The sequence below is a fragment of the Temnothorax nylanderi genome, unplaced genomic scaffold, assembly GCF_030848795.1.
Source record: "Temnothorax nylanderi isolate EJ_2023f unplaced genomic scaffold, tnyl_v1.0 TNYL_tig0299_pilon, whole genome shotgun sequence".
NCBI classification, from domain to species: Eukaryota; Metazoa; Arthropoda; class Insecta; order Hymenoptera; family Formicidae; genus Temnothorax; species Temnothorax nylanderi.
The window spans coordinates 161,876-176,278 of record NW_027249361.1 but is presented as its reverse complement, the minus strand read 5'-3'; the positions used below and the strand labels follow the sequence as shown (position 1 = coordinate 176,278).

Genomic DNA, 14,403 nt, shown 5'->3' with positions numbered 1-14,403 from the left:
CCTTCACCTTCGATATATACTGCAGCATATGATCGAGATCGCGACCCGACTCCGTCAGGTCGAACAACGCGTCGAGCCCGCCGCTGCATCTTGCCTCCTCCTCCTTCTCGTCCCACTTCTCCACGCTGTACGAATGATCCATCGAAATCGCGGCGAGGCTATCCCCTTCCGCACCGACAAGCAAACTTTTGACGTATCTGTCATGATAGTTGATCCATTCGTAAAAGGTATCTTGTGTCATTAGATCACTCACTAATGACGAATACAACTTCGATAGAAGTCGATCGCGAATGAAATTATACATATCATTCTCTGAACAGGTAGGATTCTTAGGACCTTCCTTCAGCCACAATTTATGGAGCTCTGTTAGCACGCTCTTTATGTTGCTGCCCTCGCGCATACGACGTACGTTGCAATCGGTTCGATTCTGATTCATTTTCGTAAGGTACTTCGAGACGCTTGCGAGCAACAGTCTCAAATTCCGCGACGCCGAATATTCAGGATTCCAAATTTCGCGCAGCAGATCGAGCAAAGCGAAATTGACCGACTCGATATCCGTCGACGTGCGTTCGACGTCTACGACCTGATCCTCGAACGGCTCGTCCAACAACGACATCAGAACTTTCTTATCTTTCAGTTCACTCTCCATGGCACTCCTTCTCTCCATATGTGCGTACCGCGCGAGCTCAGACCATCAACGTTCTCGCACTTTCAAAATCTTCAAACTGACAATCTAATTGCGCAAAAAATCGTGTTTTCTCGCGCTTATATACTCCCCGAGAACCGCGCGTCTCCGATCTCGTCGTCCGATGAGCGACGAAAAATAGGGTCAGAGGTAACCGCGTCGTTTCCTTCCCGAGACCTTGAAAAACGAACGAAAATAGAAGATTCGTGTTTTCTCGCGCTTATATACGCCTCGAGAACCGCGCGTCTCCGATCTCGTCGCCTGATGAGCGACGGAAAAAGGGTCAGAGGTAACCGCGTCGTTTGCTTCCCGAGACTTTGAAAAAAACGAATGAAAATAGCCGCGACGGATGTATAGGATTAATATGGCAGCAGATAACAGCACGTCCTAGAACGTCGTTTCCTAAAGTCATCCCCGTGACTGCCTTGACAAATATTGTCGAACGTTCCCGCGCTTCATCGTTATCGCGGCCGGCGTGACCCGCAAACGTCCCGAGAGCGATACGCGAGAGCGGCGAATTTTCACAGTCGAAGCGTCTTCGCGGAAAATAACATCGCTTATCGCTATCGCGGCCGCCGTTACCCGTGATCCGCGAGCGTCCCGAGAGCGATACGCGAGAGCGGCGAATTTTCACAGTCAAAGCGTCTTCGCGAAAAATAACATCGCCGTCGAGTTCCGCCGACAAAGTCAAAGCGTCTTCGCGAAAAATAAGATCGCAGTCGAGTTGAAATAAAGTTGAACTACGCCGGTATGTGAATATTTTTAAGCGAAAATAATGATATTTTCGTTTTTACGTTCTCCATTTTTTGGTTCATACACAAAATTACGTGAACTTACAGAGTAGATAAGGTAAGCCGGTTCTAGATCAAGGCGTGGTGCTCGCGCGGGGTGCGGGGCGAGGGGATCTCGGTGGCGCGGGGATCTCGGCGGAGAGGGAGGATGACGTCATCGGCGTGGAGGGGGGCCATCACGAGGGTAGGAGGCGACCTTTAGGTTATAATTAAATAATAATAAAATAAAAATAAATAAATAAATAATTATGGTGTCGAAGACCATTTTTTCTAAGTCTGCGTTCCAAAAAAAAATCAACAAAAAAACATTTTACGTGACTTAAACAATAGATTTTTAGTTGAATGCAGAAAGAGGTTCTTTCAAGATTGCAGCCAGATATTTATTTATTTAGGTTATAATTATGGTGCCGAAGACCATTTTTTCTAGGTCTGCGTTTCAAAAAAAAAAAAATCAACAAAAAACCATATTTTACGTGACTTAAACTACCACCGTCCCCATAGTGGACAAATGAGGGTGAAAAACAGGGACGGACAAGTTCATACGTGCCGTGACGAAATTATTCTATTTTAGATAAAAGTTTTTATCATTGAACGCATTCGAAAATTTATAAGATAGACTTTGACTAATCCTGAAAAATAAGAGAAAAGGAATTTGTTACGGGGAACGTGAGGATTGAAGAAAAATAGATGAAAGTAGAAGTTACAAAAATGTTTATTTCTACAAATTCTTCATACGAAAAAATACAATTTAGTCGCTTAATTTACAATCCGCGATTCGACAAAATTATACGGTGGATTTCGGTAAAACGCAGCAAAATAAGTTCTAAAAATACTATATTAAAATACATATCGAGGAAAGTTAAATCGGTTATTTGCGTACGCACATTACGCTCGATGTTGTTATAATTTCCTCTGAGAATTAATTTCACAATATCTTCGTCTATATAACTTGTAGGAAGATTTAATTCTATTTCTAATAAGATAACGCACGCAATCGTTAACATTATTAGCCACTGATTTTAATGTGATAAATGCGCATCGATGCATTTCGCAATATTTTTCAGTCTGAGAAATGTAGACTTCTGCATCACAATTGCCACTGGATATGTTTTTTGTTTCTTCGCTGGCGAATAATTCTTCTCATCTACTTGATGACCCGACCTGGTGGAAGTATTCTCCTCGTTTTCCATGTATGCCATCAATATAGATCTTGCTCCGTAGGCCGAGATAAAATTGACGGAGATATTGTTAATGGAGATAGAATTCAGCCTCAATTTGGTTTCTCCATTTAAATATTCGTTCACAAGTCCCATGTTTTCTTGAAACTGCTGCCACGATTTTTCGTCGAAATAAATGCCGTCAGCATAGTTGCCGGTTAATTTCACCATCGGCACGAAAACTCCCTCGTTTGTTGCATGCAAACCCACATGAATTCTCTTCGTATGGGAGCTGTTGAGTCCGTATGTTGTCGATAGCAGCATATGAAATTGCTCGTTTCTTCCCTCGAAGTCGCGTCCCTTATCGGGAATCCCTTTATCGGGAATATCGCGAGTGAACATTCTCTTCTCAGAATTATTTGCGTCTTCACTGCGACTAGCCATTGTTCTTATTTCTTCGTAAGAGGTATACTTTTTTTCACTGACGAAGTTGTCGCTTCGAATAATGAGACTCGAATGATTTTGACTTCGTAACACTAGTTAAAACATTAATTCCGTTTGCAACGTTTTAGAAAAATTAGATGCGCGCGCGCAGATGAAAAATTATGATGTGGTGAAGGAAATTAGGAGAAGGAAACCACTAACAACTAATGGGAAAGCGGAAAAGACAATAAAGCATTGTAAAAATTATATATAATTTATTTTTTAAAAGATCCCAATTCTTTCTGGCGTCGCGACCACCAGTTAAATAATTTTAATACATTTTGTAATGCGCAATTCTTAACATGTTTTCCGCATAGCATAGTGTTAGTAACATCTAGATTATTTAAAGATTTGATATCTTCGTAATCCGCATCCAAAGTCTCGATGATCAGGTTTTCTCTCGCATAATTCTCAAGTAGATCCACCAGCCATTCTTGTTTCTGGCATCCCTTGACGTACATGAGAGTCGGCGTCTCGTCATCCTCTTCCGTACCAAGCACGGCTGACGTAATTAGGCGTTTTACCATGCCGTTTCCCTCATCCCATGGTAATCCATGGTGATTTGCAATCAGCAAGGAAGCACATGACTTGTCGGATTTTGTGAGAAGATTCCACGGCATGGGGCACGCAAAGATGTAATGCGCCAGAACGGTCCCGTTTCTCAGCACCGCCTCCTTTACAACAAATTTCATCCCGACGATGAATCCTTGCAGATCGACAAACGTTGGCACGATCATGATGCAACGAAGGAACGATCCGTACTATACCGTATCGCGCTACATCTGTTTCTCTTATATCGGAATATTTGTCGACATGGCGATTTACATGAGTTTGCGCACTACATTAGACAACGGGCAGTATTCGATTACGCGATCATGCAAGATGAGACAATAGGCGGTAGTATTTGTAGGTACATTTTCTTTACAGTCAAATTCTATTCGCACATCCACGGTGGCGCTCTTGACAGACTCGTTTTGTCGCGAGCAATCGATGACAACAAAAGGTCCTTCCGTCAGGAATGTATACACGCTGCAAAGCGTATCACTGTAATCGTATCCGTAATAAGTTTTACGAAAACGCGCGTACATATCAAAAAGAAGGCCGTATCGATTTTTAGTAAAATCTAGGTTCAAGTTGTAACCGAACGGTACTACAGGGGTTCACGATACGCGTTTTGTGTCCTCTAATTCAACGGTCGCCACTCGGTTTGACCTTGGATAACCGAGAAGGTAAGTATCTATGATCTCTCGAATCATCAATTTAACTAATTATTCTTCTTTTCAGGTTCCCGCCATGGATGGATCATCGCCGTCGCCGACTCCAGGATCATCGCTAATAATCGCCGACCAGGATCAACGATGGATCACGCCGATGGATCAGGTAAGTAGAAAGTAAGTAAATTTGATAATTCTCGAAAATTATTAATAATAATTCCAAATTATTTATTCCTGATTCTCACACAGGTGGTTGTTAACATGAATCGCTGTTCACAATCGTCAATCGAGCCATCGTACGCAAGGTGGCTGACCATGGGATCCGATGTATGTTATCGGCGAAATTTCGGAAATTATTAATAATAATCCCGTAATAACTATGTATGATCTTCGCACAGATGGTAATTAACACGAATTGTTGTTCACAGTCGTTTGATGAGCCGTCGTACGCAAGATGGCTGGCCATGTGATCCGATGTATGTTATCGGTGAAATCTCGGAAATTATTTATAATAATCTCGTAATAACTATGTATGATCTTCACACAGATGGTAATTAACACGAATTGTTGTTCACAGTTGTTCGATGAGCCGTCGTACGCAAATCGCTGTTCACAAAATCCGCTGAGCACAGGTGCCCTTTCGCCTAATGGCGCACAATAATCGGTAATGCAATACTGTTCGCTAATGTTAAAGCGAATGTTAACGCGTTTCGCGGGCGTTCCCGTTTGTTAGGGATGTCGTGGAGTAATATCTACGCACTCGGTTTACGTTCGCGGGACTTAAGCTGGCCACACACACTTTTCGTAGAACGTAACAGTAGGGTTTCGACCAATCGCGTTGCTCAATTCGGAAGTCTGTAACCGTAGAAGTAACAGTAACAGTAGTGATCGAAAATTCAGCTGGCCACACACACTTTCCGTAGAACGTAACAGTAGGGTTTCAACCAATCACGTTGCTCGATTCGGCCGTCTGCAATCGTAGAAGTAACAGTAGCAGCAGTGGTCGAAAATTTCAACATGTTGGAATTCTACTGCTACGGTTTTATAGATGGCCAATCAGATTGCGAGGTTGTCTGACATCGTAGTTTGGCGCGATAAACAAAGCATCCGTGAACAAGCTGCATAACCACAAAAATTTGGGTAAATATCGGATTGGAATCTTGTGAAAATAAAATCGTAAAATGAATCATTCGTACGACAAAACATATTATACGGACCCCGAAGATTCACAAGATATGGGTGTGTCTGTGACCGAATTGAATATTGAATCCGATGCTACTTTCATCGACGTCGTGAGAGGTTATCCTCATATTTATGCAAAAAATTTAAAAGATTTTAAAGATAAAAATGTACGTGAACGGTCATGGGTGGAAATAGCATCCGTTATGAATTGTTCGGGTATGTGGAATTATACAGATTTGCAACTAAAATATATTTACAGAAATAAACACGTGAAATTATTTACAGTGGAAGATTGTCAGAAACGATGGACACGCTTGAGGGATAGATTTTCAAAAGAGCGGAGGTCACGGGATGCAGAAACAAGAAGCGGTAGTGGGAGTACTACAGGAAGAAAAGAATTTCCTTTATATCAAAATATGATGTTTTTTTCGGAACATATTCAGTCAAGAAAGTAAGTAATGTAGCTAAAAAATATAACAAGCATTCTTGAAAATATACTGTTTTTGAACCTCAATGTTTTAGAACCTATACAAACTTGCAGTCCGCTAATCAACAACAACCGGCACACGCACACGCAGCGTTGTCTTGCAATTCATCAAGTGCTCGAACAATCCAAAATCCTCGATCTTCAATATCATTATCACCTTCACTGTCACCATCAAACTCTGAAAGCAGGCCATTCTCTTCGGTGTCATTAGCAAGCTCCCGAAATACCCCATCACCTCAAACATGTACTCGTCAACAATCATCAATTCCTCAAAATATTTCACTGTCGAGAAATTCTGACTTGCAGTCCGCTAATCAACAACAACCGGCGATCAATGCACACGCAGCGTTGTCTCGCATTTCGTCAAGTGCTCGAACAATCCAAAATCCTCGATCTTCAATATCACCTTCAGTGTCACCATCAAGTTCTGAAAACATGCCATTCTCTTCAGCGTCATCAGCAAGCTCCCAAAATCCCCCATCACCTCAAACATATATTCCACTGTCGAGAAATTCTGCATTGCTTCCAGCACATAGTGGCTCAACACAGCCTAGTTCTCACAATTTCACTATTCCCGCGACATCTCCACAATCTATTGTGCCTCCTCAGTTCTTATCTGACGTTGAAGAGCCAACAAATACAGAGGCATCTTCACAAGAAAACATTTCGACACCTAAGAGAAGATGTAAGTAACATATTTTTAATGTACTATGGGAGCTTTTTTGGCAATGAATAAAACAAAGATACTTGTGTCGACTTGTGTCGTTTGCTGAAAAGCTCCCTATAACGACCTGCCGTTTTCTCAAACGCGGGCTAGCTCGTCGGATTCCGGAGTTCGAGAGATAGGGCCAGAGGCAATAACACGATAATTTAGATTGATGTTTAATCTTAATTTATTACAAATTAATATATTTACAATGATAGTAAATTAATAAACGTATTTACAAGAACGTATTAATAACCGTATGCACAAAGCGTGAAATACTATATGTACAAACGTGGATCGGTAGCTCGCGACACGTGTCGTGACTACCACTTTACGTGGTCCAGCGACGAGCGGTGGACGCTAAGCCGGATGTCGAATAGAATCGGAAGTTCGGCCGATCGGCATCCGGCTAGTGTTGGCCGAGAAACGATGCTTTATAGGGGTGCATCGTTACAGTACTGGCTGTGATTTAATATTTTTCATAGTTTAACAATTTTTGATTTTGTATATTATAGCAGAGAATATACAACAACAGGATGATTCTTTTGGCGGATGGATTAAAAAGAAAAAACGCACTGACAATGTTGAAACAAATTTTTTGAAAGTATCGTCGGAATTAAGTTCATATCTGAAAACAAAAAACATACTGCAACATAATACAACATCAAATGCAAGCGATGTGGAGTCATTTGGAAAATGGATTTCTTGTGAATTGGGAAAATTGCCTGAAATGGATAAAAAACAAAAAATGGAAAAAATTACACATATTATATTCAGTTAATAAGTTTATGTACGTATTATGAGATGACAAAACAAATTATATTTAGTTATTAATAAGTTTTTATGTACGTTGGTTAAGATTTGGTTAGCAAACATTTAGTATAATATAAAATATATAATATATGATAGCATATGATTATAAATATATACGTTTATATATAAAATATATATGATTATTAAATATTTTATATAAACATTTGTATTATCTGTTTATTCTCTGTTTGTCCCTCTTCTAATATAGTCATACTGCCATGGAATCTCTCCTGCTTGGGTTACAAAGTAATCTGCTAAAATGTCACGTTGCTCCATTGCATTTCTGCTCGCTCGATGTGCACCAGTAGGTTGTAAACGTTGTGATTGCATCTGTTCATTCCTCCAAGTTCCTTCAATTACTTGACCGTTTTCTAATTCTGAATCGACAAAGATTGGTGGACAGTATAATCGTTTTTCCGGCGTACGCTTTTCATCATGTGTCTTTAAAAAATTATGGAGACATACAGTACTTATTACTATCTTGTCAACGGCGTTTAAATCCAAACAAATTGGTCGACGATAAACTCTCCAACGTGCAGAAAGTATTCCGAATGCGTTCTCTATCGTTCTTCTAGCACGAGATAATCTATAATTGAATATTTGCTTTTTTTCTTCCAATCTTCGTCCAGCGTAGGGCCTCATAAAATTGTTCATCAGTGGGAAAGCTTGATCACCGATGAAAAAATATGGCGTTGATTGATTACTGCCAGGAAGTTGTATCTGCCCTTGTGGCACGTTCAATGTTTCATATTTAACTCCTTGGCCTATTTCAGATGAAGCAAATATGCTCCCGTCGCTAATACTGCCATTAGTACCAACGTCAATAAGAGTAAATTTATAATTAGAATCGCAAGCAGCCATTAGGACAATGCTGAAACTTTTTTTATAGTTAAAGTAGACGCTTCCAGAATTTGGCGGAGCTTGAATGTGTACGTGTTTTCCATCGAACGATCCAACGCAATTCGGATATTCCAATCTTTAAGAAAATCTGCAGCGATTTGTTCCCATTTTTCTGACGTTGGAGGGACTACATATAGTGGGACCAATACTTTGCTTAATACGGTACAAGTGTGCTTAATGACCGAAGATGCTGTTGACTCTCCGATTCTATATGCAAAAGCGATAGAAAGCAGTTGATCACCAGTAGCCAGATATCTGTAATTATGACAAACATTATTCAGTTTAGCCTCGCATCGTGTGAGTATTTTGATCAACTAAAAAGAAATAATACATATGCTCCATATATTTAGTTTGTTTGTGGTACTTGTACATACAAACTAAGCAAACTAAAGCATTGGAGCTAGCACTATACACTTTTAGTTCCACTTTCTTCTTCATCTTTTGTATATTGAACTTACTCTACAGAATAGTGCACAGTACACTTCTAGTACTCTGTGCAAATATAAACAAACCTATTGTCTATGCAATTTTAAAATACATAAGTGATTGAATACATATGACTAACCTCAAAGTCAAAGACAGTCGTTGTTCTGGGCACAGAGCTCTCCAATTATTTTTCCTTAAAAATGGTTCAACCAATTCCAACAATGAATAAAAGACGTTAACGCTCATTCTAGTATATCGAAAAAACATTTCTGTATCATCTTTCAGTTCTTGAAATAGAGCATTAAAATCTCCTTGCTGATTACGGATCTTATTGATATTCCTAACCCACCATCTCCGATTAACCCAACGCTTAGAATAATTTCTTCTTCTTCTGCGTAAGAAAATGTATGCAGTCATCCAATGATAAATATAAAACAGTTGTATGTCGTCCATATTCTGAAAGAAAACAACAAATTCTATTTAACCTTTGCTTAAAGATTAAATATTTAAGTTAATCAGTTTGTTTCTTTAATTTTCCAATTATATCGATTTATAATAGAATATGATATTTAATGCATAAATTTGTACTCACCCAAAGATAATATAATGAAAAATTTATTCTACGACAATCGATAAATTTATACTCTTATTTCTCAAATATTTCGCTGACAATTCACTCCTATAACCTATACTACAGCGTCCGCAGCAAATAAAGCCAAGCCTGCCACGGTCAGCCACGGTTATCGTAGCGACGCTGCGTTTACGAACGTAGTGTGTCTTGCAGACTCGTACGTGTTCCTACTGTTACGTTCTACGGAAAGTGTGTGTGGCCAGCTTTAGCGCGACGACGAATATGCTACGTTATAACGTGTTACCTCTACGACGATCCACGAGAGACTGCCTCGAGTGGTCCCTCTCTCTGTGGCTCCCCACCATCGCGCTTGACCCCCACTCCGCCGCGGTACCAACTTTCTCTTTTCGAGAACATTCGCAACTGCGTAGTTGATCACGCGATGTCCCCGTGCGGACGTTCTAGAACGTTCCCGTGGAAATTTCCATGGGTTTCGCGATCCGGACGCTTCCCTTCCTTGATGCCGCTGCACCAGGTTTTTACCGCTGGCGGTTTGCGTCCGCCGTTGACGCCGACCTATGCGCACGCCTTATAATGATTTACTGTTACCGTTCCCGGATGCACTTCCCGTGGAAGATGTCCGGGTGCAGAGCACCGTGTCCGCCGTTGACGCCGACCCTCCCTGACTCATGCTCGGAACCTGGTACACTGGTTTTCGAGGTCCTTCCCTGCAGAAGATGTCTACGTCTCGACTTCGCGGACGGTTCCCTATCTCGCTTCCCGGTCGTCGGATCTCGACGCCGTTTGGCTATGCACCTACCCCGGGTGTTACGCTTTGGTCAGGGGTACTTTATCCCTGTAGATGACGCACGGTTCAAAAGATCGCGGACGGTCCACTAACTTGCGCCTGCGCTATCGGATCACGGCGCCGACCTTATATGTATTAATTTTAGGTGTCGCGCGTCGGTCAGGGATACTTAATTCCCGTGGATGATTCACGGTTACGGAGATCGCGGACGGTCCACCATTCCGCACTTGCGCTGTCGGATCTTGACGCCGACTGGGTATGCCTTACTTTCAGGTGCCCTACCTCGGTCAGGGACTGTTTGTCCTTGTGGATGACCTTCGATTAAGGGGATCGTGGACTTTCCTCTATCTCGCCCCCACGTGGTCGGATCTCGATGCCGACCGGCCCTGATCGGTCGTTGGATCTCACGCTCCCGTCAGGGAATACTTATTCCCGTCGGAGATGTCGAACGCTCGACTTCGCGGACGCGTCACCGGGTATGTCCGGGGTGTCCCCCTCATTGAAGAATGTGTGTGGCTCTTGCCGTGATCATGCGTGTTTCGCGCCGATTCAAGCATGTGAAAATGAAAATTAACCGATAGTTCGGCTTGAGCCGTAATAAAAGAAAACTAAATTGTCGAATTGGCGGAACAAGGTAACTTAACCTACGTGAACCGGAGCTCGGCGGACTCAGCTGCTACGGTTATCGCTACCTAATCCTATGAAATACGCAACTGCGCCGGATGGAATCGTTAAAGGAAACTTAAATCTATAAGGAAAATGTCTCCCCATCCTCGGAACGCTTCTTACAAGGGAACGGTCGGAAGTGTCCCTACCCGATTTGGATGCGCTTTGGATATGTTGTTGAGCATCAAAAAATATTAGACACGTATTTTTTTTTTGCTGCGTATCTCGACGTTTAGGGGTTGAAACAACCCCTCGAAAATAACGGATTTTATAGTTTTTTGCGAATATCTTCGAAAATATAAGGCGTAACGACAAAAAATTTGTACGAAATGTTTATGGCTTTTTGTGCTCTTTACAATGGCGTAATCAGATTTTTCAAATTTGTTACATTTTTTAATTTAACCCCACCTATTATTTTTGCCAAATATAACAATTTTTCCAACGCAAATTTTAGAGCGTTAAATGCCAAATACATCTATGTGTATTTTTATTATGTTCGAGATTCCGCTATCGCGTTGCGCCATCTCATCAGATGGCAGCATCGATCGGGTATCGACAGGCCGGATCGACGCGGCAGCTTGCGCAAGCACGGGCGCGCTCATCGCGAACTTCTCCCTCGCGCCATAGAGAAAAATGTCCGCGCTGTGACGAGACGTACGACGTGTGCTCTGTGCGTTTCTCTAGTGGGACTACGGATTGAAGCTGCCGAGATACTTAAAGTGCCCATCGCAGTGATTTAACGTGTAAAGAGACCGCTCATCAGCTCTGGTACATCAACACGACGACTCAGGCTCACACGTGCGCGAGTGCCGACCGCCACGTGTCTCAACGGCTCACGGGCAAATCACCACGAGCGAGGCAATTCATATAATTGTCTCGCGCATCAAAGACTTATCATTCATACACCGCTCATCATTTCTCAGGTCAGATTGTATATATTTAGACGCATTAAAGACGGCTCAGACTGTGGTCTGAGTTACATTAAACAAAAGAAAGAATTTGTTAACACCCTTCACGCGCGTCCTTTTCATCCCGCTACCATCGCCGGGATTAATCAGCGATTTCGCGAACAGATACCATTATTCGATTTTTGGCAAGACGAGATGATATGTGGTATAGGCGTCGCGCTGTAGGTAGGTGTTGCGTTATTTCTGTTCAGTTGCGCCGTACGCTTAAAAATTTCCATTTCAACTCCGGGATGACCGAAAGCGCTGATGCAAAGGCCAGCCCAAGGCACTGACAGCGAGAGGTTAACGCTATTTCGAGAGACCTAGACTAGCAACGGAATGTCGACTCCGACAAATTGTAAGATCGGGCGGGCAGTCGCAAATCATAATCTGAACGAACACGTGCGTCACATTACCCGCTACAATAATATAGGGGAGACCGGGGCTAGACCGCTAACGGGGTAAATCCGCCAAATCAAATATCTCGGAACCTGTATATTGTGCGAACTCGCTATTAACATTGTAAACGCTGCTTATGGTACCCATGTGACCAACGGAGTTTCGGCAGATTACCTGCCGTGTTATGATTTTTACGAGGGCAAACGTGTTTTCGGAAGGTGAAAGTTACATTTTCTGCGCGTGGAAATTTTGTAATATCTGCTATAATATTTGCTCTCCAAATCTCGAGGTACGTGATTATAAAGAGTAATGCATGCTGAACACGAATCCAGTGTAGTTTTTTCATTATCGTTGATGTCTAATATTTCGTGGGCGATCAAACCTGAAACTTGTGTTTGGGGTTAATCCGTCAGTAAGCAGTCCGGGTGCATTTCCAAGGCATTTCCGGGCATTTCCAGGCTCACTGCATATGGAATATGGATGAGACGGGAATTACAACCATTCAGACACCGAATAGAGTCATCGGACGTCGAGGAGTGAAACAAGTCGGGCGAGTGACTTCTGCGGAAAGAGGAACCCTCGTAACTATTTTTTAATAACGTTTCGCATAAAAATTTCAAATAAATTTTTATATTTTTCTCTTAAAAAACAATTATTAAGATGTATCCTATCATTTTTCAGGATTAGATGTACGTATATGTATTGAAAATGCAGTGTAACGGTTAAACCCCGGCATTTTTGAGATTTCTATTTTTGCACCGTTGTCGTTTTTGCTCTATACCGGTTAAACAAAGCGACGTAGATAAAAATTTCCTGTATAAATTTTGTAGCTAAAGGTTCACTCTTTACAGTGGTATACCACTTTTAACTACAATTATTTATTTTGTTGTTAAAAATCGGCACCGAAAAAAAACTAACGGTCTAGCCCCGGTCTCCCCTACTATCCCGGTTACGGCACAACAAAATCAACAACCAAATTCACGCATTTGAATATCATTTGCTTGTGTCATAATTCCGAAAAGCAAGCATTTCAGATCATAAGTCTGAAGTGTAAAGAACTGTGTTGTACGCTGTCGTTTTGTGAACATGTAAGTGCATTTTTATTGTTAACTTTAAAACAACCTTGCTTCGAAACGCGGATCTAGCTCGCGGCTGGGCTGGGTTCGAAGGAGGTGCGGAGGAACGGACGCGAGGCGAGGTTTGGCAAAATGAAGTGTATCGTGGTTAGCAATAACGTAACAGAGTTTATTCTATAATGAACGGTCGCGATATTTACAACGGGTTGAGAATACAGTGGAACAGTTGTGGTACGTACAACGGTGCGGTGAGCGCAGGACACAGAGTCAGGGCGCACGCGGTGCGCGCGAGAATGCACGCGTGTTGCGATCGTGACGGGCGATCGGCTTGTGGCGGGTGGCGCGAGGTAAAGCGCGGTGCGCACGGACGCGGATACGGCGACGAGATCGCTGTAATTCGGCGCGTTAGGCGGCAGGAGTATCCGGTGAGAAGCGCTCGGTGGAGGCAGAGAAACGCTCTGCCCCCGTTCGGATAACTCCGGGTGCAGGGAAGCCGGTCGTGTATCGAGAAGCGCTCGGTGAAGATAGAGTATGCCGGAGGCTCTCTACCTTCGTTCTGACTAGCGGGTGCGTGGTGTAAGAAAGCTGGTCGCCTATCGAGAATCGCTCGGCGAAGACAGAGAGTGCCGGAGGCGCTCTACCTTCGTTTTGACTAGCGGGCGCGTGGTGGAAGAAAGCTGGTCGTCTATCGAGAATCACTCGGCGAAGACAGAGAATGCCGGAGGCGCTCTACCCTCGTTCTGACTTGCTAGAGAGATGCGGGAATTCAGGATCGGTGCGGTCGGTCGGAACGTTGATCAGGAAATCGCATTTAGCGTTAAAAACGCTCGTCTTTTATACCCGGCGCGGCGGTGTTACGCAGTGGCGGGGGTAGCGACGGCGATCGCGAGCGCCGGGATGGTGCGGCGGAACGGTCGGAAAATACGGCGTCCCGACGCCGCGATCGCGTTCGGCGGTCTTCGGTCGCGGTCGGCACCGCTCGGCGCGTCGAGGCGGTTGCCGCGGCAAGTCCGTTCGCGGGCTTCCTAAGCGTTTAAAATACGGTGGGCACACCGTGCCCGTTCCTCGCCCGGCGGATGGTCGGCCGGGCGG

The 14,403-nt window shown here is 43.1% G+C and overlaps 1 long non-coding RNA gene and 2 pseudogenes across 1 annotated transcript; 1 reads left to right on the top strand and 2 right to left on the bottom strand.

Moving 5' to 3' along the window:
• Positions 1-2,237: 2,237 nt before the first annotated feature.
• LOC139780810 (uncharacterized) lies at positions 2,238-3,077 on the bottom strand (annotated as a pseudogene).
• A 5,094-nt stretch (positions 3,078-8,171) lies between these two features.
• Positions 8,172-9,297, bottom strand: LOC139780809 (uncharacterized; annotated as a pseudogene).
• Positions 9,298-12,271: 2,974 nt separating this feature from the next.
• Positions 12,272-13,162, top strand: LOC139780821 (uncharacterized). Its single transcript, XR_011720341.1, has 3 exons — positions 12,272-12,524; positions 12,649-12,816; positions 12,917-13,162. It is a non-coding gene; the product is annotated as an uncharacterized lncRNA (long non-coding RNA).
• Positions 13,163-14,403: the final 1,241 nt, after the last annotated feature.